The following is a 24,410-nucleotide window of genomic DNA, read 5'->3' on the forward strand; positions in this document are numbered from 1 at the left end:
TGTTTTGTGTGGTGCACAGGAAGGGTTGAATTGAAAAGACTGAAAGTAGCAGTATTTGTGTGTGGGTTGGTGGTGGTGGTGCTGCTGCTGTTGCTGCTGCTGCTGCTGCTGCTGCTGCTGGTGGTGGTGGTGGTGGTGGTGGTGGTGCAGGTGTAGACATGTAATTCTAGCTCTTAGGAGGTGGAAACATGGAGAAATACAAGTTTGGGGACCGCCTCGGCTACATAGTAATTTCAAGTCCAGCATGAGATAACTAGCAAGGCCTTTCTCAAAAATACAAAACATAACCACCAAGTGTTAATCTGGGTTTTAGCTCCAGGACCACAAAGGAGTATAATGTGAATCATATTGTTCAAGATTTTGGGTAGCTATTTAAGTTGTGGGGCTGGAGGCATGGCTGAGTTGTTAAAAGTATTTGGTGCTCTTACAGAGGACCTGGATTTGGTTTCCAGCACCAACATCAGGCTGCCCACAACACTTGTAACTGCAGTTCTAGGGAATCTGACACCCTGTCTGGTCCCTCAGGGCACTAGGCACACACAGAGTGCATATACATATGTCTAAGCACTCACATATACACATAAAAATCTTTAAAAAAAAAGTTAGAGTTGAAATTTAATATTTAGTTCAGCATACATAAAATACTGCCTTGTCAACATATAATCAGTATAAAAATGTTCTAGTAAGCTGTATTCCTCCTCCATCACTCTCTCCCTTATTCCTCTAAGCACAAGGTCTTTTCTTTCACTGAACCTGGAGCTCATGGTATTTTGGTGTCCTCGCCACCAGTTTCCTGATAGGCTGGTAGCTAACAGTATCCAACAATCCTGTTCCACCCTTTCCCAGCACTGACATTATAGGTACATATGGCCACCTATAGCTTCTTATATGGGTGACATGGATTTGAACTCAGGTTCTCATGCCTGTGTAGCAATCCTTCTTACCCACTAAACCATATGTCTAGCTCAGCTCTATCTCTTATTAGTACTAAGACTTGAGAATGAAGTGAATTTGTCATAGTTGATTAGTTACATTTCAAATACTAAGTAACTGCATGTGACTGGTAGCAACTATATTGCATGGTGCAGCCTTTAAAACAGGACTACAGGTCAACAGACATGTAGTTTTCCTATATAGGAGACTGCTGATTAGTAGGGAAGGGGCAGCTCTTGAGGATAACTCTTGCAAAGTATGGATGCCTTGACAGTGTTTCATAATCTTTTGTGGGAGTTGCAACATGTTTTAAGAATATTGATGGAATATTTTGTTTGAATCATTTTAGAAGAATACCTTTTTTGTAACAGGTCTTTCTTTGGACCACCAGATCCCAAATAACAACACAGAGACTTTTTATTAACTATGAAAGCTTGGTCTTAGCTTAGGCTTGTTCCCAACTAGCTCTTAAAACTTAAATTAACCCGTGTATATTAATCTATGTTATACCATGTTGCTTGTTACCTCTCCTCAGTACCATACATCCAACTTCCTCCACATCTGTCTAGCGAATCTCTCCTGCCTCAGATTCTTTCCCAGAGTTCCTATCTCTGTCCAGAAGTCCCGCCTATCCTCTCCTGCCTAGCTGTTGGCTGTTCAACTCTTTATTAAACCAATCAGAAGGTGCTTTAGGTGGTGAGGTAAAACAGAGTTATGTTGTTTGCAGGAAAACTGATACAAATGAAGATAAACGTATTACGTGAATTAATCCAGTCTCAGCAAGACAAATCTTTTTTTGGTTTTTCGAGACAGGGTTTCTCTGTGTAGCTTTGCGCCTTTTCCTGGAACTCACTTGGTAGCCCAGGCTGGCCTCGAACTCACAGAGATCCGCCTGGCTCTGCCACCCGAGTGCTGGGATTAAAGGCATGCGCCACCACCGCCCGGCAAGACAAATCTTTTATTTCATATATAGACCCTAGATTTTTGTATAGGTACATAAAAATAATGTATGTATGTATGACACGAAAGTAGAAGCAAAACTGTCTAGGAGAATAAATGAACAGAGTTTTTCGTTGTTACTCTGCTCTTTCTGAGTTCACAGATCACACAGGGAAGGGGAGCGGATTTTGGAACTCCCAGGAGTAATATATATATCTGGGTCATATGGTAAATCTGTTTTTTTGTTGTTGTTGTTTTAGGAACATCCATATTTATTTCCATAGTGGCTAGATTATTTTATATTCTTACCAGCACTGTATAAGGTGTTACTTTTTGTCCACATACTAGTTAGCATTTGTTGTTGGTTTTTATTTTATTTTAAAATGTATGTTTGTACACCATCAAGTGCAAGTGTTCATGGAAGCCAGAGGTGTTGGATTCCCTGGAGCTGAAGTTCCAAGATAGTTGTGAGCTGCCGGATGTGGGTGCTGGGAAACAGGGTGCTGGCAAACAAACTCTGGTTTTTAGTAAGAGCAATAAGAACTTTTAACCCAAGAGCCGTATTATAACCCTGTTTGTTTTCTTTCCTTCCCTTCCTTCCGCTTCCACTTCCCCATTCCACCTCCCTCTTCTCTCTTTTCCTTTCTTCCTTCCTTTGTCTGTCCATCCGTCTGTCTGTCCATCTGTCTGTCTGTCTTTCTTTTGTCTTTTGGAGTTGGAGACAGGGTCTCAGATATTATAGCCTTGATTGGCCTGGAATTTGCTATGTTGACCTCAAACTCAAGAGATCTCCCTCCCTCTGCCTCCTGAGTGCTGGGATTAAAGGTATGCACTACCAGCCCTGGCCCCCTGTTTGTTTTCTTAATGAGTGTTCTGACTGGAGTGGGATGGATTATAAAGATAGTTTTAATTGCATTTCTTGGTAGCTAGTGAGCATGGAGTATTTTTTATGTGTTTAATGAACATTTTCTTTATTTTTTGAGAACTATCAGTTCATTAACCCATATTTTTGCTTTTTTGCTTGTTTGTTTTTGAGACAGGGTTTCTCTGTAACATCCCTGGCTGTTCTGGAACTCACTTTGTAGACCAGGCTTGCCTGGAACTCAGAGATTCACCTGCCTTTGCCTCCTGAGTGCTGGGATTAAAGGTGTGCACCACAACACCTGGCTTCATTAACTCATTTTTAGATTATTCTAGGTTTAATTCTCTGTCTTGTGTGTAGCTAGCAAAGATTTTCTCCCATTCTGTAGGCTCTCTCTTCATATGATTAACTGTTTGTTTGCTTTGCTGTATAGAAACTTTATAATTTCATGAGATCCCAGTTGTCAATATTTTTTAAGCAACTGGAATCCTCTTCGGAAGTCCTTGCCTACATCTGTATCTGGTAGTATTTTCTCTGCTTTTCACTAGCAGTTTCAGAGTCTTGGTTATTTCATTCAGGTCTTTGATCCATTTGGAATTGATTTTTATTCAAGGCAAGATATAGGGATCTGGTTTCATTCTTCTACATGAGGATATCCGGTTTCCCCAGCATCATTTGTTGAAGAAGCTGTCTTTTTTCTGATGTTGTTTCTGGTATCTGTTAAAAATCAGGTGGCTCTAGTTATATCTGGGTCCTCTGTTGTAGTCCATTGATCTACATGTATGATTTTGTGCAGTGTAATGCTGTTTTTGTTACTACAGCTCAGTAGTATAACCTGAATCAGCTATAGTGATACTTCCAGGATTATTATCTTGCTCAGAATTGCTTTAACTATTTGTACTCTTCTGTGCTTTCATATGAATTTTAAAGCAGTTTTTTTCCCAATTTCTGTTACAATAGCATTAGAATCTTGATGGAAGTTGCGTTGAATCTATAGTTTGCTTTAGCAGTATAGTCATTTTCACATTATTTTTTACAATTCATGTGCACCATTGTTTACCTTTATGCTTAGATTTACAGCCCACCTGGAATCTAGTTTTGTGTAAGGTTAGAGAGTAAAGATTCATTTGTTTTATATTGTTAGCCAGTAGCCAGTTGACCCAGCACCATTTGTGTGTGTGTGTGTGTGTGTGTGTGTGTGTGTGTGTGTGTGTGTGTGTGTATGTGTGTATTGGGGGAATCCTGTGTGTTAATGTGTTTTACTGGAAATTAAAGACCTTACCTATATTGCTCGCTCGCTCGCGCTCTCTCTTTCCCTCCCTCCCTCCCTCCCCCCCCCCCCTCTCTCTCTCTCTCTCTGTGTGTGTGTGTGTGTGTGTGTGTGTGTGTGTGTGTGTGTGTGTGTGTAATTCTGTATATTATGTGTTTTACTAGAAATTGAAGACTTACCTATATTTCTGGGTAAGTGCACCATCAATAAGCTATACCCACAGTCCAGAAGAGTATTCTGGAAGTGTGTTCCAGGGTTGAACTGACAATTGGCTTGAATTCTGTCTGGCTAGAAATATTCTGTTCTTGGGCCAGTGAGATGGCTCAGCAGATAAACAGTTTGCTGTCAAGGGTTACGATGTAAGTTTGACCTCCTGAGCCCTCATGTTAGAAGAAGCAACTTTTGTAAGGTGTTTCCTAACCACCACATATGCACTGTGGCACATGTGCAACACACACATACACATAACAATAAAAATTTTACAAAAAGAATCACCCTATTTGTATGTAAGAGTGGCTTGATTATCACCTCTGAAACCTTTCTCAGTCTTCTGCCTCCCATGTTTTACTATCTGTGTGACTTGGGGATGAAGTAGGTTCTTTGCTCTTTCTGTTTGTGGATATAGTCTCAAATAGGGAAGAGAGGAAGAGGAACCGGTTTTTTTGGGGAAAAAATCTTCAGTCTGCCCATTTCATAGTAAGTTTACACAAAATGGTACAAGCTCTGACACAGGTGACCAGAAACAAATCCTAGTTTTGCTGCTTGTTTGCTTTGAGTTCAAGCCTGGGAACAGTAACAGTAACATTTAGAGGGGTTTGTGAAACTTGGATGTTGTTTTTGAATGTGTTGACATTTAGTTGTTTTGACTGTTAAAACATTGGTGCTATGAACATTGTTGTACATAAATCCTGAAATGCAAATTATCTAGGATGTACACTCTGGTAAAGAATATTTAGGTATGGGAGTCTGTTAAATTAATGACATCAAAATTTCTCTAAAAGAGGTTGGACCAATTTTCATTCCCACCAGAAAGGTAGGTACATCAGTACTTGCTGCATGACATCCTTATCTATTACTCGTTCTCAAATGGCCGTTTTTGAGGAGTGCAGTGATAACCATATATAGATTCTTGTTGGCTTGCTCTTTGTTTTTGAGACAGGGTCTCATGGAGCCATAGCTGGCTTCAACTGATCCTCTACCTCAGCTTCCAAAGTGCTGGGGTTACGGCATGCACCACCAACATAGCCACATATGGTTTTAATTTTGTATTTTCCTGATTGCTGCTTTGGTTGGACACCTTCAATTTTTTTTTTGGCCATTTGAAATATTGTTCCATACCATGCTTGTGCATGTCCTTGTGCATTCTCACTGGGAAAATAAGTTTTATAGGCATTCTAGTTTATTCTGCAGTGAATTTGTTCGATGTATGCGGTTATTCTTCCACTTTTGATTTACCTTTTTGGCTAATGTTGTCTCTTGGAGAACATAAGTTATTCATTTTAAGGTAATTCCAGTGTATTGATACTTATAGTTAGCATTTTTATTTCATAGTTAAACTTTGCCCTTTTCAAGGACATAAATATTTTGTGTTATCTTTGTAAAACTTTGACCTATTTTTTATTAATGATATAAATGTTACTTAAATTTTTTTATTTTACATACTAACCACAGTTTCCCCTCCATCTTCTCCTGTCCCCAACTCCTCAGAAAGGGTAAGGCCTCCAGTGGGAGTCAACAAAGCATGACATACCTAGTTGAGGCAGGACCAAGCTCCTCCTCCCTGAATCAAGGCTGAGGGAGGCATCCCACCATAGGGAATAGATTCCAAAGAGCCAGCTCATGCTTCAGGGACAGGTCCTGGTCCCATTACTAGGGGCCCCACAAAAGACCAAGCTATACAATTCACTCACATGCAGAGGGCCTAGGTCAGGCCCATGCAGGCTTCCTAGCTGTTGGTCTAGAGTCCATGAGCTCCCAGGAGCTTAGGCCAGCTGTCTCTGTGGGTTTCTCCATCATGATCTTGACCAACCTGGCTCTTAAAATTCCCCCTCCCTCTTTTCAACAGGACTCCTGGAGCTAGGCCCAATGCTTGGCTTTGGATCTCTGCATCTGCTTTTATCAGTTACTGGATGAAGTTCTATGATGATAGTTAGGGTAGTCACCAGTCTGATTACAAGAGAAGGCCAGTTCAGGCACCCTCTCCAATATTGCTAGGAGTCTTAGCTGGGGTCATCCTTGTGGATTCCTGGGATTTTTCCATGGCACCAGATTTCTCCCTAACCTCATAATGGCCCCTCTATTAAGATCTCTCTTTCTCGTTACTCTCCCTACTTAATTTTTTTAAGATTTATTTTTATGTATGTATATATGTGTTTGTGTGATTATATGCCACATATGTACATATACCGGAAGATGCCAGAAGAGGACGTCAGAACCCCTGGAGCTGGAGTTAACATGCAGTTATGAGCTGCCAGTATGAGTGATGGGAATCAAACTCTGGTCTTCTGCAAGAGCAGGAAGTGCTCTTAACCACTGAGCCATATCTCCATACCCCACTGCATTTTTCTTATTTCTTAGTTGTTGGCTAGTATATAGGAAGATAAGCTTTTTGTACATTAACACTATAGTCTGTAACTTTGTTAAGTTCATTTATAGATGCTATTACCTATGTCTTTATAGATTGTTCAGAGCTTCTATATATATATTATCATTATGTTGTCTGAAGATTATGGTAATTTCAGTTCTTTTTATTCCTTTTTGTCATAACTTTTCCTCCTACTCTCTTGTAATCCAAGGTTAACTAGAAATGATAGTATAAGCATTTTTGTGTTACTTTGTAGTCTTGGAGAGGAGTGATGAGTGTTGAGGGTTTGAACATTTTAACAGTAGGTATGCTGGGGCTTGTGGATATTCTTTAAATGATTAAGGAAATAATTTTCAGTTTTCTCAATAGGTTTTTAAAGAAAAACCATGAATTTTTTTTTTTGTTTTGTTTCCTTACAGAATTTTTGCTTTGTATCCCAGGCTGGCTTGGAGCTGGCCCTGCAGCTCAGGTTGTCCTCAAGTTCACAGCATTCCTCATGTCTCAACCTCTTGAGGCTTGAATTACAGGTGTGAGCTACCATGCCCAGCTAATGAACAGGGTTTTAAGTTACATTAATTTTTTTGTTTGTTAATTTACTTTTATGCTTACTTCTAGGGCTGGGAGTACATCTCAGTGGTAGTGTGCCTGCCTAGCATCCAAGTTCAATCTCCAGTATTGAAAAAAAATATGACTAGAAAGCAAATTGAAATTAACCAATCAACAAACATAGTCTTAGCTCTATAATGTGTAAACATTCAGGAAAGAATACTAAAGTAAAACCGAACTTTCATCCCTTCAGTAAATCCAAATTCTTCATAATATTTTATTTATCATGCTGCTAAATTTGATTTTTGTACATGTTGTCCCTAGGATTTTTGTGTCCATGCACTTTCGAAATTATCTTGTATTTACCCTTAATGTATCTTGGATGTCAGTCGTGTTAGCTCCTTGAAGCAAATTAGAAATTTCCTTTTATTTCCTGTTCTTTCTAAGAGTTGTATAAAAACTGTGATGTTACTGCTTAAGTTTTGATGAAATTTATTGATGAAACTGTCTGGATATGGAGTGCTTTTTGCTTTCTAAGGTAAATTTTTAAAATAGAGAAGTATTAGACTTTGTGTTCTAAGTTTTGGTAAGTTTTTCTAGGAATGTTTCTATTTCCTTTACATAGTCAGTTCATTGATATAAATTTTTATGTAATTGCTTCTTTTAATCTTTTGAATTACCAGTATTCTTGATACTATTAAATATTTTCCTGACTTTTTGTTAAAATTTTAAAATAAGATCTTGGCTTTGGTTTCCCCATTCTATTATGAAGTTATTTGTGTGTTTTGGGGGCAGGGGTGGTGGTGCTGGGGTATAGCTTACTGGTAAAGTGTGCAAGACTCTGGCTTCAGTCCCCAGTATGGGGCGTGGTAAGGAGATCATTGCTTTGAACATCATTGAGTTTCTCATCATTGCTATTTTTATGCCTAGTGTTTCTAATGCTTTCTTTGGACTTCGTACATTTTTTAATATTTAAAAAAGTTTTTAAATTTTATCCTTTCATGCAATACATTCTGACCATAGTTTCCCCTTCCCCTCCCTCCTGTCCTTCTAGTCCCTCCCCCCATTTCCCTTCTCTCCCAGAGCCACTCTTCTTCAGTTTCCATTGAGAAAAGAGCAGGCCTCCCGGGGATATCAACTGAACACGGCATAACAAGATACAATAAGACTAGGTCCAAACCCTCATATCGAGGCTGAACAAGGCAATCCAGTAGAAGAAAAAGCATACCAAGAGCAAACAAAAGAGTCAGAGATCCACCACTCCACCCCCACCCCACACACACACTCCAACTGTTAGGAGTCCTATAAGAATACTCAGCTACACAATCATAATGTATTTGCAGAGGACCTAGTGCAGACCCATGCAGGCTCCACAATGGCCACTTCAGTCTCTGTGAGCCCCTATGAGCCCTGCTTAGTTGATTCTGTGGGACAAGTTCTCTTGGTGTCCTTGAACCCTCTGATTCCTACCATCTTTCCTCCCCCTCGTCGATTTCCCTGAGCTCTGCCTAATGTTTTGCTATTGGTCTCTGCATCTGCTTCTATCAGTTGCTGGATGAAGCCTCTCTGGTGATGATTGGGCTAGGCACCTATCTATAAGTATAGCAGAATATCATTAGGAAACATTTCATTGACTTTTTTTTCCCAGTTGTTTGGTTTTATCCTAGGACTCTGCACAATCCAGCCTCTAGTTTCTGGTTATCCAGGCAGTGTTGGACATGGGCTCCTGCTCATGGAATGGGCCTCTAGTTAGACCAGCCATTGATTGGCCACTCCCACAAATTCTGCACCACCATTGCCCCAGCACATCTTGCAGGCAGGACAAGTTGTGAGTCAAAGGTTTTGTGGCTGGGTTGGTGTCTCAGTCCCACCACTGGAAGCCTTGCTTGGTTACAGAAGGTGTAAGGTTCAGGCTCCATATCCCCATTACTATGAGTTTTTATATATCTATCTATCAAAATACTTGTAAACTTTTAAATACAATGTATTTGAGAACTGTATGCATGCATACAATGTATTTTTATCTATTCATTCCCTACTCTTTCCACTATCCACTTCTAGATCCACCCCTCAAAAATTTTATGTACAGGGTAAGGGGTTTCATTTTTACATTTTTGTATATACATATGGTATACTTTGATCTTATTCATCTCCTCTGTCACTTCCTTTTTCTCTTCACAATCCTAATAGTCTCCTGTGGTTTGAATGAGAATGGCCCCCATAAGCTCATAGATTTGAATGCTTGATCACCAGGAAGTGGAACTATTTGAAAGGAGTAGGAAGTGTGGCCTTGCTGGAGGAAGTGTGTTACTGGAGGGGGGCTTTGAGGTTTTCAAAAGCCCAAGCCAGGCCCAGTGGCTCTCATCCTGCTGCCTCTGGTTCCAGATGTAGGAACTCTCAGCTACCTCTCCAGCACCATGTCTGCCTGCATTCTGCCATGTTACCTACTATGATGATAATGGGCTAAACCTCTGAACTGTAAGCCACCCCAATTAAATGCTTTCCTTTATAGGAGTTGCCATGGTCGTGGTGTCTCTTCACAGCAATAGAACCCTGACCAAGACATGCCCCCTTTACTTTCATGTCCTTATTTTCTTCCCTGAATTTTACAGACAAAAGAAAGCATGTGATGCTCTGATTTCAGTTAATGTGATGATCCTAGTTCTATCCTGTTTTCCTTCAAATAACATTTTTTAATGATGAAATAAGACTCCATTGTGTATATTTACCAAATTTTCTTTATTCATTTATCCCTTGATGGGCACTTAGTCTCATCCCATAATCTGGTTATTGTGAGCAGTGAAGCAACAGACGTGAGTGCAGATCTCTCTATAATAAGTTAACTTTGATTTGGGATGGGGTGGGATTTGGGGTGGTATAGCAGGATCACATAGAAAGTGTTTTGATTTGATTTTTCCTTTGTGGTTGTGTGTATGTGTGTTCACACCAGCATGTTTTGTTTTTAGGCAGGATCTCACTTTGTATCCTGGCTGACCTAGAACTCATAGACCAGGCTGACCTTGTATTCAGGGATTTACCTGTCTCTGCCTCCCAATGAGTGCAGCACCACACCTGGTGTTCATTCTCATTTTCTCTCTCTCTCTCTCTCTCTCTCTCTCTCTCTCTCTCTCTCTCTCTCTCTCTAGCTCAGGCTTGCTGCAACTCAAGATCTTCCTGTTGCATTTTCTCAGATGCTGGGAAGATCTTTAGATACAGTTTTTAGTTTTGGAGTGTTTTCCATTTGTAGTGTTATGGGGAGCCCACCAAAGATGGCCACCCAGATATCCAATTTATAGCCAACTAGAAGTCTTTATTCCATCCAGCTAGAACTACATTCATGTATTCAGTGGGGGACCTAAGTATAGCCCCAAGCTTTTAGAGCAAGGGGCTTTTAAAGGGAGAAACACATCCTGGTATCTTCACTTTGTAGCTATAGGTTTTCATAAGCAGACAGTTTAACAGAAGCTAAGCGGCTAGCTGGAAGGGAAGATTTGCACAAGCAGGCAGTTCAAAACGGATAAGTTAACAGGGACATCGTGGCCTCAGGTCCTAGAATAGAGTTGGGTAATTACACAGAATTCTCCATCAAGAAAATCAAATTCTAGTTAAACCTGAAGTGGCCTCAGCAAGAATACAAGATGGAGAACCCTCTGTACTCTCTTGTCCTGTCACATTTCTCGCTGGTTCTATGAGCATGAGTCAAATAATTTCTCTGTTCTAGAGGGGGGCATAGTTGGTCCTAAGGACCAGTAGCTTAACTGAGTTTATCCTCTATTTGAAGTAGTTGGCTATGCAGTTGAGGATGCAGGGTTCCACCATTAGCCCAATCAGAATAAGAATCAACGGTCTGGCTAACACTGACAGCAAGGTGGTCAGCCGTGGGGCTCAGGTAAACAGAGACTGATGCCAAGTATCTGATCTGTGTGTCCTTTCTTTACTTTGAGGTTTTCTCTGACCATGACAAGGTTTTCCCTAATTACCACTGATTGGTTGGCAGAGAAACAGCGGGTTTCTCCTAAGGCCATGCAAAGTCCTCTCTGTTTCATAAGAGGTCTAACCTCTTTCAGTTCTGTAGGACTATCTGCGAGGGAGTCAACTTGTCTCTCCAGCCTGAAAATAGAATTCTCCAAATTGCCTAGGTCTAAGTATGCATGGGAACCGAGTTCCCTTAAAGTTTTGGTTCCCAGCAATCAAGGCTGAGGTGCCTATTGCAGTTGAAACAGCTATTCCTGCCCCTACTAGGCCCAGGACCAGAATTTGGGACATTTGACCTTTGTTAGCATGGATTGATTCAAGGCCTACATGAGCTCTCCCCTCTTCTCCATTATGGGCATATACCTGGGAGTGGGGGTATGGCTTTCCAGTGAGTTGGAGGTGGCACATTTTAGTCAAACTGTTAGTCCAAGCAAGCCAGTAATTTGAGGACATGATGCAGTTATCTTGTCTTGGCAGGATGACTTACCATTGACATTCATAAAATTATAATCCCTAAATGGCCCTTTTCTAGCCATTCTTTTCTACAGCATAATATACTGAGACCCATATTGTTCTACCCTGGAAGGGGGCAAAAGAGAACAGAGGTCCATCTGAAAGGTAGTTTCCCATCATTGCTTTTTCTGAATTCTCATTTCTGGGTTTGGGGCTGATGGGGGAGAATGTGTGTGTATTACAGGTTAGTAAACTCTGGTTGGTCTTATCTTTAAGGGGTCGTAGGTCCAAGTTATGGTCCATCTGTCATCCTTGGTGGCCTTTTTTAAAGGGAAGACACCAACTACTTTGACACTAGTTGGGGTAGTGAAGATGACTAGGTAGAGTTGCTTCCAGATAGGTTCCAGAGTCCGGGCAGGAGGGTTCAGAGGTGGGAGGTGGTAGGATTCCTTCATAGTCCAGTCAGTGGCCTGGCAAGCCTTCTGAAAAGCCTGCAAGGACTTGAGAAGGAAGTGATTAGACAGTTCTACCTGGGAAATAGCTCAGAGATTGGGGAGGATGGGAGGTGGTCTCCCAAACCCTTCCTGGTAAGAAGTACATTGGGTCCTGAGAAGGACAAAGGGAGGAAGGAGGTCAACCCAAATTTTAACTAGTTTCTGGGACCAATTTACTCAGTCTCCTTAAGAGTTCTATTCATCCTTCCTGTCTGACCTGAGCTCTGTGGCCTATATGCAGTTTAATTTCCAATTAATACTTAATACTTTTATCAGATTTTGAGACATTTTGGCCATGAAGGCCGAAGGCCGGGCCATTGCCAGACCCCAAAGCTAGGGGCAGTCCAAATGTAGGAATTATTTCCTGAAGAAGTTTCTTAGCAACTATTAGAGCAGTCTCTTTTCGGATGGGGTAGGCCTCTACCATCCTGAGAAGATGTCTACAAATACCAGAAAATAGTTACAGCCAAAAACACTAGGCCAGATTTTAGTAAATGCTCCCTAGGCCCATTTCCTCAAGCTCAGATCTCTTGTGGAATATTCCTTCCCTCCTTGGGGGGTTTTACCTGACCACAGGTGGTATATCTAAAAGTGATGTCATATCTGAAAGTGGTATCAGGCTTCCAAATTTGTAACATAATACCTGGGTCTGAAGAGTTCAGCAATGCCTGTGGCTCCTAAATAAGTGGCTTGGTGACCTTGGTCACCTTCCCAGACTCATGAGAAGGCTGGGTTTGTGTCTGGCAGCATCCACCATTCTTGTTTGTCCTGTGTGGCCGGTCTTGTTTCTCTGTCAGTCTTGCCCTCGGGTGCATGGCAGGCAGTCCAGTAAACAGAGCTGTGGTAGGGTTATCAAGACTTGGAGAGAACCCAGTGGTTCTCAGACCACTTCCTAGGTTGCCAGGTCAGCCTCTCTTTTGTTCTGGCTTCTGGAAAATCCCCTTTTTGGTGTCATTTGCAATGGATGATGGCCACCCTCTTGGGTAACCAGATAGCTTCCAAAAGGGCTGATCTCTTCTTTATATTTCTTTTCCTGCTGAGGTTAGCAATCCTTTTTCCCTGTATAGAGCCCCATGGACATGGGCTGTGGTGAAAGCATATCAGCTATCAGTGTCATAGCCTTGTCTTTCTCCCAGTGGAGTGTTTTAATCAAAGTTAAAATGCTCCTCTTCTAGAGCTGAAGTTGCCCTGCTTAAAGATTGTGCTCTTATCTTGAGTTACCACTGCTACCCCTGCATACCTGCCTACCTGATCCCATCTTGGATGAAACTGCACTGAATAATACCTCACCTGGTATCACCAATGGGATGTCATTCAGATCAGGCCCTGATAGACTGGATAAAGTTAGTCACCTCAAGACATTAAGGGACCCTCGGAGTCATCATCTGGCAGGGTTGAGAGGCCTGATGTCTTTTGGAACCAAATGCAGGATTGATCCAGAAGAAAGGCTTGTTACTGGGCTGTCCAGGAGTTTAGATATCCATCTCTCAGGTGCTCCCCTCAAGAAGACCTCAACAGAGTGAGGAGCTGTCAGGAACAGTTCATGTCCTAAAGTTAATTTCTCAGCTTTTTGTACCAGCAGAGCAGTGGCAGCAGTGGTCCTTATACATTCTGGCCATGCAGCTGTGACCAGGTTAAGTCTCTTGAGCAGATATGCTACTGGTCTTTTCCAGGGTCCCAGGGTTTACATGAGGACCCCCTAGGCAATGCCTCTGGCCTCATCTATGTACAAATGGAATGGCTTAGTGATATCTGTGAGGGCCAGGACTGGTGTAGATGCCAGGGCCTTTTTAAAGGCCTTGAAAGCCCTCTGCTCAGACTCAGTCTGTTCCAAAAGCTGTGTAGCCCTGGTGCTGGCAACTCAGCAAATCCTACCACCCATAGCTGGCAGCATCCAACTGCCTCCAGGAATTCCTGTACTTGGGGTGTGTGTGTGTGTGTGTGTGTGTGTGTGTGTGTGTGTGTGTGTGTGTGTGTGTGTGTTGGGGGTGGGGTGGGGGTTTGTAGGATAGCTGAAAATCTATCTGCTTTTGTGGGAAAGCATCTGCTTTTCTTCCTTTGGTTGTAGCCTAGGTGTGTGACCCAAGGAACACAAAGCCAAGCCGCCTTGGCTGAGACTGTACCTAAGGGCTTGGAGGGCCTCTAAAAGGCCTTCTGTTAGCTGTCCACATTCTTCCTCAGTGGTTGGAGCTATGAGGAGACCAACTACACACTGGAGCTTGGTGCTTTGTGGATATTTTTGTCTAAATTCCAACAGATCTGCTCTCAGGGCTCCATTAAACGATGTTGTCACGTCCCTGAACCCCTTCTCCTGATCTGTTTTCTCTATTTCCTCTCTTGTCTGTTCCCCCAGGGGAACAGCCACCTCACAGAGTTTCCCTGCCTTTCTTTGGCTGAATCTCCGCTGTTGTAAGCTTTCTGAGCAGTTTCCAAAAGCTAAGATATATTCATCCCTTCAAATCCCTGTAATTTCTGGAGCTTTCTCCTTGTGCCTGGGGGTGACTACCTGACAAAGGCAACGTTAATGGCTTGTTGCTTTGGGGGGAAGCATCTGGGTCTATGGAAGTTAATACCTGACATGTCCCACAGAGCTGTTCCAGAAACCTAGTAGGCAATTCATCAGGTCCTTAAGTAACCTGACCTACCTACCTTGGATACATTGGCAGCTTTTATGCCTGCTGCTTTTAGCCTCTTTTAATTCCCCCAATAATGTTGGTCAAAAAAGGCATCCAATGCTCTCTTACCTTAAAACAACTTTCAACAGGCTGAAAGGGCCTGAGGCTGCTAAGAAATTGGAGGGTTCCAATTATACAAGTCACTGATAGAGAAAGAGACCTAACCGAAATTTTACTTCCTCCACACACTCAGTCAGCCCCCCCTTCTCTCTCTCTCTCTCTCTCTCTCTCTCTCTCTCTCTCTCTCACACTCTCTCTCTCACACACACACACACACACACACACACACACACACACACACAGAGAGAGAGAGAGAGAGAGAGAGAGAGAGAGAGAGAGAGAGAGAGAGAGAGAACTTATTCCTCCCATTTTAGATATGTTTCTCTAACCAACAGAACTGATAGAAACACAAAGAGACACAGGGAGACCCAGTCATACAGACACATAGTAAAGACAACCAGGGGTGGCCACCATACATTCGTACACCCAAACAGAATAGAGGATTCTGGTGGTGTCTCACACAGATCCCAGACACAGGATCTATGGTTGTGTATGACATCCCCTCTTGTGTCCCAACCAGATGGTGCCTCTTAGAGACCAAACTTACCTCTGGAGGTGTTCAGATCACATGAATTTTGACTTACCTTTGTTTTCTTTTGGGTGGTAATGTTAAGGTACCCCCAGAGCGCTCACCAGCAATCAATCAGAGAGAGTTTTTCTGGGGTCCTAGAACATCTCAAGGTGCACACCTCCTAAGAGTCCTCTCCAGCTGGTGCACACTTCCCTGCTCCTGGGGGGTACCAAGGCCTGGAAGTGTCAGGGTCCAGTCTCTGGGAGTCTTACTGGTGCTTCCAAAATGTTATGGGGAGTCCCTTAGAGATGACCACTCACAGTTTATAGCCAATTGGAAGTCTTTATTCCAGCCAAATGTGACTACACTCAGGTATTTGGTAACCCAGTATAACCCTAAACATTTAGAGCAAGAGGCTTTTAAAGGCAAAAAAAAACACATCCTGGTATCTTGCTCTGCAGCTGTATGGGAAGTTTTGAAGAAGCAGACAGTTTAACAAAAGCTAAGTTAGCTGGGGCATCTTGGCCTCAGCTTCTAGAATAGAGTTGGGTAATTTTCCACAAGATTCTCCATTAAGAAGATCAAACTCTAGTTAAACTTGAAATGGCCTCAAGATGGAAGAACCGCTGTACCCTCTTGCCCTTTCACAGTAGTTGGTTTGAGTGTGCTAATGTAGAACCCAGGGATATGGAGAGCCAACTGTACTTTTGTTCGCTTCGCCTGACAGAACAAAAGTGAAGTTTTAAAGCTTAAACCACTAGCCCCAGCCCACAGATACCAGAGGCTGGTGGAAGTTTCATCTAAAAAAGTATTTTTGTTTTATGAATATGAGTATTTTGCTTGTGTGGTGGTTTGAATAGGAATGGCCTCCATAGGCTCAATATATTTGAATGTTTGGTCATTAAGGAGTGGTACTTTTAGAAGGTGTGTCCTTGTTGAAGTAAGTATGTCACTGGGGCTCTGGAGTTTGAAATGCTCAAGTCAGGCTCAGTGTCCTTCTCTCTTCCTGCTGCATGCCAATCAAGATGTAGAACTCTCAGTCCCTTCTTCAGCACCATGTCTGCCTGTGTGCTGCCATACTTCCTACCACGAAAATAATGGACTAAACCTCTGAATCTATAAGACAGCCCCAATTAAATGTTCTCCTTTGTAAGATTTGCTGTGGTAATGATGTTTCTTCACAGCAATAGAAACCCTAACTAAGCCTGCATGTATATCTGTGTACCACTTGTGTTTCTGGTACCTGCAGAGGTCAGAAGAGGGCACTGGATCTCCTGTAATGGAGTTAGACTGTAGGGAGATGTGGTGTGGGTGTTGGGAATTGAATCTGGATCCTCTGGAAGAGTAACCAGTTCTCTAAACTGCTGTGCAGTCTCCTTTTTAAAAAAAAAAAAAAACCTATTCCTTTTTATTTCATATGCATTGGTATTTTGCCTGCATGTATGTCTGTGTGACTGTGTTGGATCCCCTGGAAATGGAGTTACATACAGTTAGGAGCTGCCATGTGGTTGCTGGGAATTGAACCTGGGTCCTCTGGAAGAGCAGTCAGTGCTCTTAACCGCTGAGCCATTTCTCCAGCCCCCTGTGCAGTCTTCTTAAGTCCCAGAAGCCCCATTTTAATTTTTTGAGGGACATCCATAGTGACTGCACTAATTTACATTCTTTTTTGTTGTTGTTTTTGTTGAGACAGGGTTTCTCTGTAGTTTTGGTGCCTGTCCTGGATCTCACTCTGTAGACTAGGCTGGCCTCTAACTCACAGAGATTTGCCTACCTCTGCCTCCTAAGTGCTGGGATTGAATTAAAGGATTAAAAAAGATCTTCTATGCTAAAATACTTTTGCCATTTTACATTTCTACTGGCCATGAGTGAGAACTCCCCCCCCATGTTACTGTTAATACCTATTGTTTACCTTTTTTATTAGTCAGAAGCAGTCCAAGGAGAAATGAGCGGATAGGGATGAGATTGAGATCAAATCCAGGGTCTTGTGTATGCAAGGTAAGCACTCTACCACTATACCACGTCCTTAGCTCTTTGTTGTGGTTTTGATAATGAGTTTTTCTTTGGACAAATGACTTTTCACTCTTTGTCCCTTCTATTTGGTGCTGAAGATTCAATCCAGGGCTTATGAATACTAATCATATACTCTACCACTCAACTATAACCGGATACCCCCCAATTTTTTTCTATTTTAAGTTGAAATTGAATTACAATTGCATATATTTATGGAAGAATATTACAATTTTCAATAAAATGTGAAATAATCCAGTTAGCTAATATCTATTCAAATGTTGGTAAGTTGTTTGGTAAGAACAACTGAAATTTACCCTGTGGCCTTTTGAAACGTGTTAAGGTTTAATCATGTTGTGCAGTACATTTCCAATAAAAACCTTCTGTTACTTCATTGAGGCTTTGTACCCTTTCACTATCATCTTCCCATATCTCCATCAGTTGCTCCCACCCTCTAGTAATTACCATCTAGCTCATTTACAGATTTTAACTTAAACTGATAATTTGAAACTGTTGCTGATTTGTATAAATCTAAATACTAAACCCTTACCAGACATACATTCATTGTGTGTGCCATCTCTGGCTTTCTTGATAGGCCTCCTTTGAAGTACAATGCAGTGGATAGCAGTTCCAGCTTTGACCTCAAAGCACTGCCCCTAGTGTGGCAACAAGTAACTGCCACACCTGCCTATGACCTGCTCCTGGGGCATGGCTGAGACGGGTCCCCTTAAGACCCAAGAAGGCATACTGTGCTTGCTCTGTTTGCTACCTCTTGGTCTTGGATGCTGGTGCGGATCAAGGCAGAGCTCTGTAGCTAGAGTTTTCCTGGTCCTGCCTGGCCCAAGGTCAGGACAAATCTCTCTCACCCACCAGTCCCACAGCTGCTTAGACCCTACCAAGTAAACACACAGAGACTTACATTGCTTACAAACTGTAGGGCCATGGCAGGCTTCTTGCTAACTGTTCTTATATCTTAAATTATCTCATTTCTATTCATCTATAAGTTGCCACGTGGCTTGTGGCTTACCGGTATCCTTTTTTTTTTTTTTGGTTTTTTCGAGACAGGGTTTCTCTGTGTAGCTTTGCGCCTTTCCTGGGACTCACTTGGTAGCCCAGGCTGGCCTCGAACTCACAGAGATCCGCCTGGCTCTGCCTCCCGAGTGCTGGGATTAAAGGCGTGCACCACCACCGCCCGGCTTACCGGTATCTTAACATCTTCTCATGGCAGCGGCTGGCAGCATCTCTCTTTCTCAGCCTTCCACTTCCCAGAATTCTCTTCTCTGCTTGTCCCACCTATATTTCCTGCCTGGCTACTAGCCAATCAGTATTTTATTTATTAACCAATCAGAGCAACACATTTAACATACAGAACATCCCACAGCAGAGCTCTCTAGAGAACAGCAGTGGACTGTGCCTCAATCCCTATTTCCTGTATTGTGAGTTTCCTGTATCGTGAGTTAACCCCCCAATAAATTCCTATAATAATTAAGCTATTTTTGTGAATTAGTAGCGATTTAATCGCATTAATACAAAATTTGTTATGCTTTTATTCTTTGAGAATTACATGTGATTTATTTTGATCATATTCATCCTCCTCTCCTAACTCCTCCCAGATTCTCTCCCATTATCTTACTCACCTAACTTCATATCCCCTCACCCCCACAATCAAGTCCAGTCGGTGTTGGCCAACTACTCCTAGGCATGGGGCCTGCTCTGAAACATGATCAGTATACCAGATTTACCATACCATTAAAGAAAACGGACTTCCTCTCCTAGCAGCAATCATTAACCCCCTTTCAGCTAGGGATGCGACTTCATGCCCACTTTCTGTCCTCCATGCTTGGATTTTGTCAGTGGGGTTTAAGAAGTGACCCTGCTGTTGTTTTTTTGTTTTGTTTTGTTTTGTTTTGTTTTGTTTTGTTTTGTTTTGTTTTTCGAGACAGGGTTTCTCTGTGTAGCTTTGTGCCTTTCCTGGAACTCACTTGGTAGCCCAGGCTGGCCTTGAACTCACAGAGATCCGCCTGGCTCTGCCTCCCGAGTGCTGGGATTAAAGGCGTGCGCCACCACCGCCCGGCAAGAAGTGACCCTGCTAAGTAGCATACTGTTAGGATTTGTTTTTAAGATACTCAGGAATCTAAGCCAAGAGCAGAGGTACCTGTCTATAATACTGTGGTGACACTTGAAAAGGTTTTATTGAGATGAATTGAGTCAGAATATTGTGGTGTTGGGAGTATAAATACCTAACTCTTGTTACATTCTTGTTAGTATTGACTGAATTTCAAGCCCGAACCTGGTTTGAATTCTTCTGAAGTAGATAAACATACTCATGATTATTGTAAATTTCTGGTTACTTTTAGTTTCTGGTTGCTTCCTCTATTTCTTTTTCTTTTGAATTTCTTTGTTGAGAAATTCATATTGTTTATTTTGTAGAATTACCCACATTACAGATTTTTAACTGGCAGTACTTAGTGTCTCCCAGTATTTTTAATTAACTGATGATTATATCTAGAGACTTCAACAAACTTAAGTTTGACTTTCTTAAAGCAAGAATACTTCATAGTTGATATTTTAGCACTTGTGCCAGTAGCCAATGATGACCATACCTGGATGCATTAATATATTATGGATTGGCAGCAGTTTCTTCTCTCTCCATTTACTAACTGATGTAATTTTGTAAAATAAGCTTTCACTAACTGATTGGTCAACCTTAAAAAAATCACTTAGGAAAGGCAGTTAAATGGTTGATTATTCTTGTTTACTTTGTGTCATAATACTGAGCTGATTTCTCCAAAGTTGACCAGTATGTTTTCCAGTATCATCATGGCCTAATGAATTTAATGTGTTAGATATGTCTTAATCCATTGCAGTCACCTGGTTTTGTCCACATGGTCCTATCCTTAAGCAACTGGTTTTCTTCATATTTAGCTCTTAGTAGAGTGACTAATTTCTAAAAATCCATCATGATGTGGAAGAAGTGGAATTCTCATGTATTCCTAATGTAGAATGTTTCAACTGCTTTGAAAAACTGTATAGAAGTAGTCAAAAGGTCAAGTGTAAATTACCAAAAACCTAAAATTTGACTTCAACCTATATCTAAGAGAGATAAAAACGGGTCAGAGAGGTGACTCAGTAGTTAAGAGCACCTACTATTCTTTCAGAGGACGTAGGTTCAGTTCCCAGCACCTACACTGAATGGCTTACAAAGTCTTGTAACCTAAGATCAGGGAATCCAATCAATGCCTTTGGCCTCTGCAGGCCCTTGCATGTACATGCACACACATGCACATACCCCCTCCCCCCACCCCCACACACCATTTTAAAAGTAAATCTTTTTTTAAAAATTTTAAAAAACAAACATAGTTTCAAGGGCTAGAGGCTTATTTAGCTTGGTGGAAAGGCTGCTTGTTAGCATGTGTGAGACACTGGACTCAGTCCCCAGCATTGTAAAGAATTTATCATAGGTCTAAGTAAAAACTTGTGAACAGACTTTTGGACAGCATTTTTCATACTGTGTCAACTGTAGGAACAACTAGTGAGTGGATAAAAAGTGTTGATGCAGTAGAACATATTATTGAGCAATAAAGAAGAATGAAGTCCTAATTGGTACTGCAATATGGATATGCCTTGAAAACATTCTAAGGAAAACAAACTTTTTGAAGGCCATATATTGTTTTCTTTTTGTTTTTTGAGACAGAGTTTCTCTCTGTAACCCTGGATGTTCATGAATTTGCTCTATAGACTGACCAGGCTGGCCTTGAACTTACAGAGATCCACCTGTCTCTGCCTCCCCAAGTGCTAGGATTAAAGGTGTGCACCACCACCTGGCTTAAAAGGCCATATATTGTAGGGTTCCGTTTTTGTGAATGTCCGGAAGAGGCTGGATTGATTTATGTGGCTTGACTAGTGGTTGCCCAGGGGTAGAAGGGGGGTCATAGGGGAATAGGAATAGCTATCAGACAGTTTCTTTTGCAAGTGGTAGAATGTTTTCAAATTTAGTATTGTGACACTCTGGATATACTAAAAACACTGAATTGTATAACAAGCTTGTTTGTTTAGTGTGTGTGTGTATGTATATACATATACATACACACACACACACACACACACACACACACACACACACACACACACACATATATATATATATATATATATATAGTTGTTGTTGTTGTTGTTGAAATGGTGTCTCAGTGTTTCCCAAACTGATTTGGAATTTTGGGTCAAGTGATCCTCCTGCCTTAGCCTCCCAAATAGGAGAACAGAAGTAGGTTACCTTGCCAGGTTGAATTGTGTAACACCAATGTATAGCTATGATTAAACAGGAAAAAAAATATTTACAGTGCACAGCAGAGGACTACCAACTTTCCTTAAATTACTGTAGTGTTCTTGAGAATAAGACTAACAACCGTGTTTAAAAACACATGTGAAGAGACAGTTCTTTAGTTGACACGTAATAATCAAATTGTTCTGGATGCTGTGACTACAGATGTGAGCAGATAACACAGCATCTGCTCTCTTGTAGAAAAGCTATGAATAGTATATGTGTGGGCTCAGAAGGATGGTAGAGAGTAGCACAAACAAGACCTTTCAGATTATTCCAAATAATTTGAAAACTAAACAGTGGAGCCAGATAGGGAATGACTGGGACAGAGGTTCAGTGCTTATATCATTTGTACAGGTTGGGATGGGGGTGAATTTAGAGAAGACCCCACTTTCTCTCCCCCCTCTCCTTCTCCCCCCCTTCTTCCCCTCCCTCTCCCCTTCTCCCCTCTCTTTCCCTCCCACCTCTCTCCCCCCCCCCTCAGAAAGTGATATTTGAGGTGATTACGAGGATGACAAATCCAGTCATGTAAAGACTTGTTTTGTTTGAGATTGAGATAGGGTCTCATTATATAGCTAGATTGGCCTATAATTTATTGTTAGCCCAAGCTGGCCTAGAACTCATGATGCTCCTACCTCCATTGTTCTGAGATCAAAGGCATGTTCCATCATGCCCAACTAGGGACTGTTCTTAACAAGGATGAGGGCAAACAGCAAGGCTTCTGTCTGAGCCTGTATTTGGTGATTAAAGCCGTCATTCATTTTAAGGGAAATAATTCAGTTTTTCGCCTTTGATAATGTTGTGACAAATGTCTTTATAGGCAAATCATTCTTAGCATTTGAGTTTATTTATGAATGGATGCTTATGTTTTTTATTTGGGCAGTGTACTGCTGGAGATAGGAAGTTAGAACTAACTCTACTATTAAACCATACTCTGAACCCTGCAAAAGATTATTGTATAGCAGCTACTAGGTTCAATTAAGGTTAAGCAGGTTTTTTGTTTGTTTGTTTGTTTGTTTTTTGTTTTTGAGACAGGGATTCTCTGTGTAGCCCTGGCTATCCTGGAACTCACTCTATAGACCATGCTGGCCTTGAACTCACAGAGATTTCCCCCTGCCTCTGCCAAGTGCTAGGATTAAAGGTGTGTACCACCACTGCCTCGCTTCAATTTTTTTTTAAAACTTTTACATTTATGGAAATGCTATCCTTTTTGTCCCTTCCACAGTTTGATAGTGCTGCCTCACCACGTATGTAGTGAAGAAAATTATCAAAATGACTCATCACCACTGAATGTTGTAACTATAATTTTCACATCTTGAAAAAATAAAATTTTCATTTTGATTTCCATCTCCTTGATAAGTGGAGCAACTTTTTTTTTTAAAAGCTATTAGTCTTTTCAGTCTTTTCCCTTGGTGCAGGAAAGCTACTAGGCCATCTGAAAAATGCCTTAAAAAGAGTTGTGATTGCTTCTTTTGTTTAAGAAATTAAAAGATGATAGGCAGATTTTAATTCATTATTATCTAGTTCCCAATAAGTAAGATACTCTGGGAAACTGCTACAAAGCCAGCTTACATAACCATACATCTTTTACTGACATATTGAACTTTTTTTAAACACAAATTCTGACTAGGAATGATAATTGTGAATTAACACTTGTATAGTTCTGTCCCTAAATATAAAGGTGTGCTCACAAGCGTTAACTCCCATTTAGAATAGTTATGAAACCAGTTTGAACCAATGTCTTTAGTTTCGTTCCTAATGAACACAAAAATTCAAACCTGTAAACTGTAGGATTCAGTTCTATGTATATTAATAGAGGGTTTTGTTTTTTGTTTTTTGATTTGGTCTCCCAGCAGTTTGGTACTCTAAACAAAATGTAACTGAAGTAGCTTTGTTCTGACTAAACCCCAGAGAAATAATAACTGTTTACTAAAGCCAGTATACTAAGAACCTCTACAAATAGTAGTTCTACAGTTTTAAATATTACCTAGTACATAGGAAAAGTAATGAAATTGTTTTTGGGTAGAAGTTTTGAGTGTGGTGTTCATCCTTTACATGGGACAATAAATGCTGACTTCCTGTAAAGGAAAGGATATGAGAGGGCAAAGAATACAGCTCCCAGTTGTTTTATTCTACTTGGAAAAATACTTCAACCATTTCATAATCAAGGACAGGGTAAATTACACTAACAAGATATCTGCAAAACATGCTTCCCTGGAGAATTTGAAACTTACTTCACTCTAGACCAGGAACTCTTCATGTGTTCCTTCTCTACTTTCGTGTCTCTTCCTAACACTTCACTCCAGTTGTGTGATTATTTGGTCTGTTATTTGTCTCTACCACAAAACTTGTAAATCAATGAAATCAAGACTTACAGCTGTTTTTCCTTAGTTCATTTGCTTTCCTAATGCCTAATACACAAAATTAAGTCATTAGAATCATTTTTTAACCTGTCATGTTCATGGAACTTAAAGTTGAGTAATACCAGTGTTAAAAAAGGTACAAAGAGGGGCTGGAGAGGTGACTCAGTGGTTAAGAGCACTGGCTGCTCTTCCAGAGGACCTGGGTTCAATTCCCAGCACCCACATGGCAGCTCACAACTGTCTGTTACTTCAGTTCCAGGGGATTTGACACCCTCACACAGATATACATGCAGACAAAACACCAGTGCACATATAAATAAGCTGATTAAGAGGCACATGCCTTTAATTCCAGCACTTGGGAGGCAGAGGTAGGCATATCTCAGTGAGTTTGAAAACAGCCAGGGTTGGTGCACAGAG

At 41.3% G+C, this 24,410-nt stretch overlaps 1 protein-coding gene across 2 annotated transcripts in view; it reads left to right on the forward strand.

The window, feature by feature from the left end:
• Positions 1 to 24,410, forward strand: part of Cpeb1 (cytoplasmic polyadenylation element binding protein 1) — a 98,283-nt gene that overhangs the window by 20,487 nt on the left and 53,386 nt on the right. The gene's annotated exons all lie outside the window — the stretch shown is intronic.

The sequence above is a fragment of the Peromyscus eremicus genome, chromosome 1 (genome assembly GCF_949786415.1).
Source record: "Peromyscus eremicus chromosome 1, PerEre_H2_v1, whole genome shotgun sequence".
NCBI lineage: Eukaryota > Metazoa > Chordata > Mammalia > Rodentia > Cricetidae > Peromyscus > Peromyscus eremicus.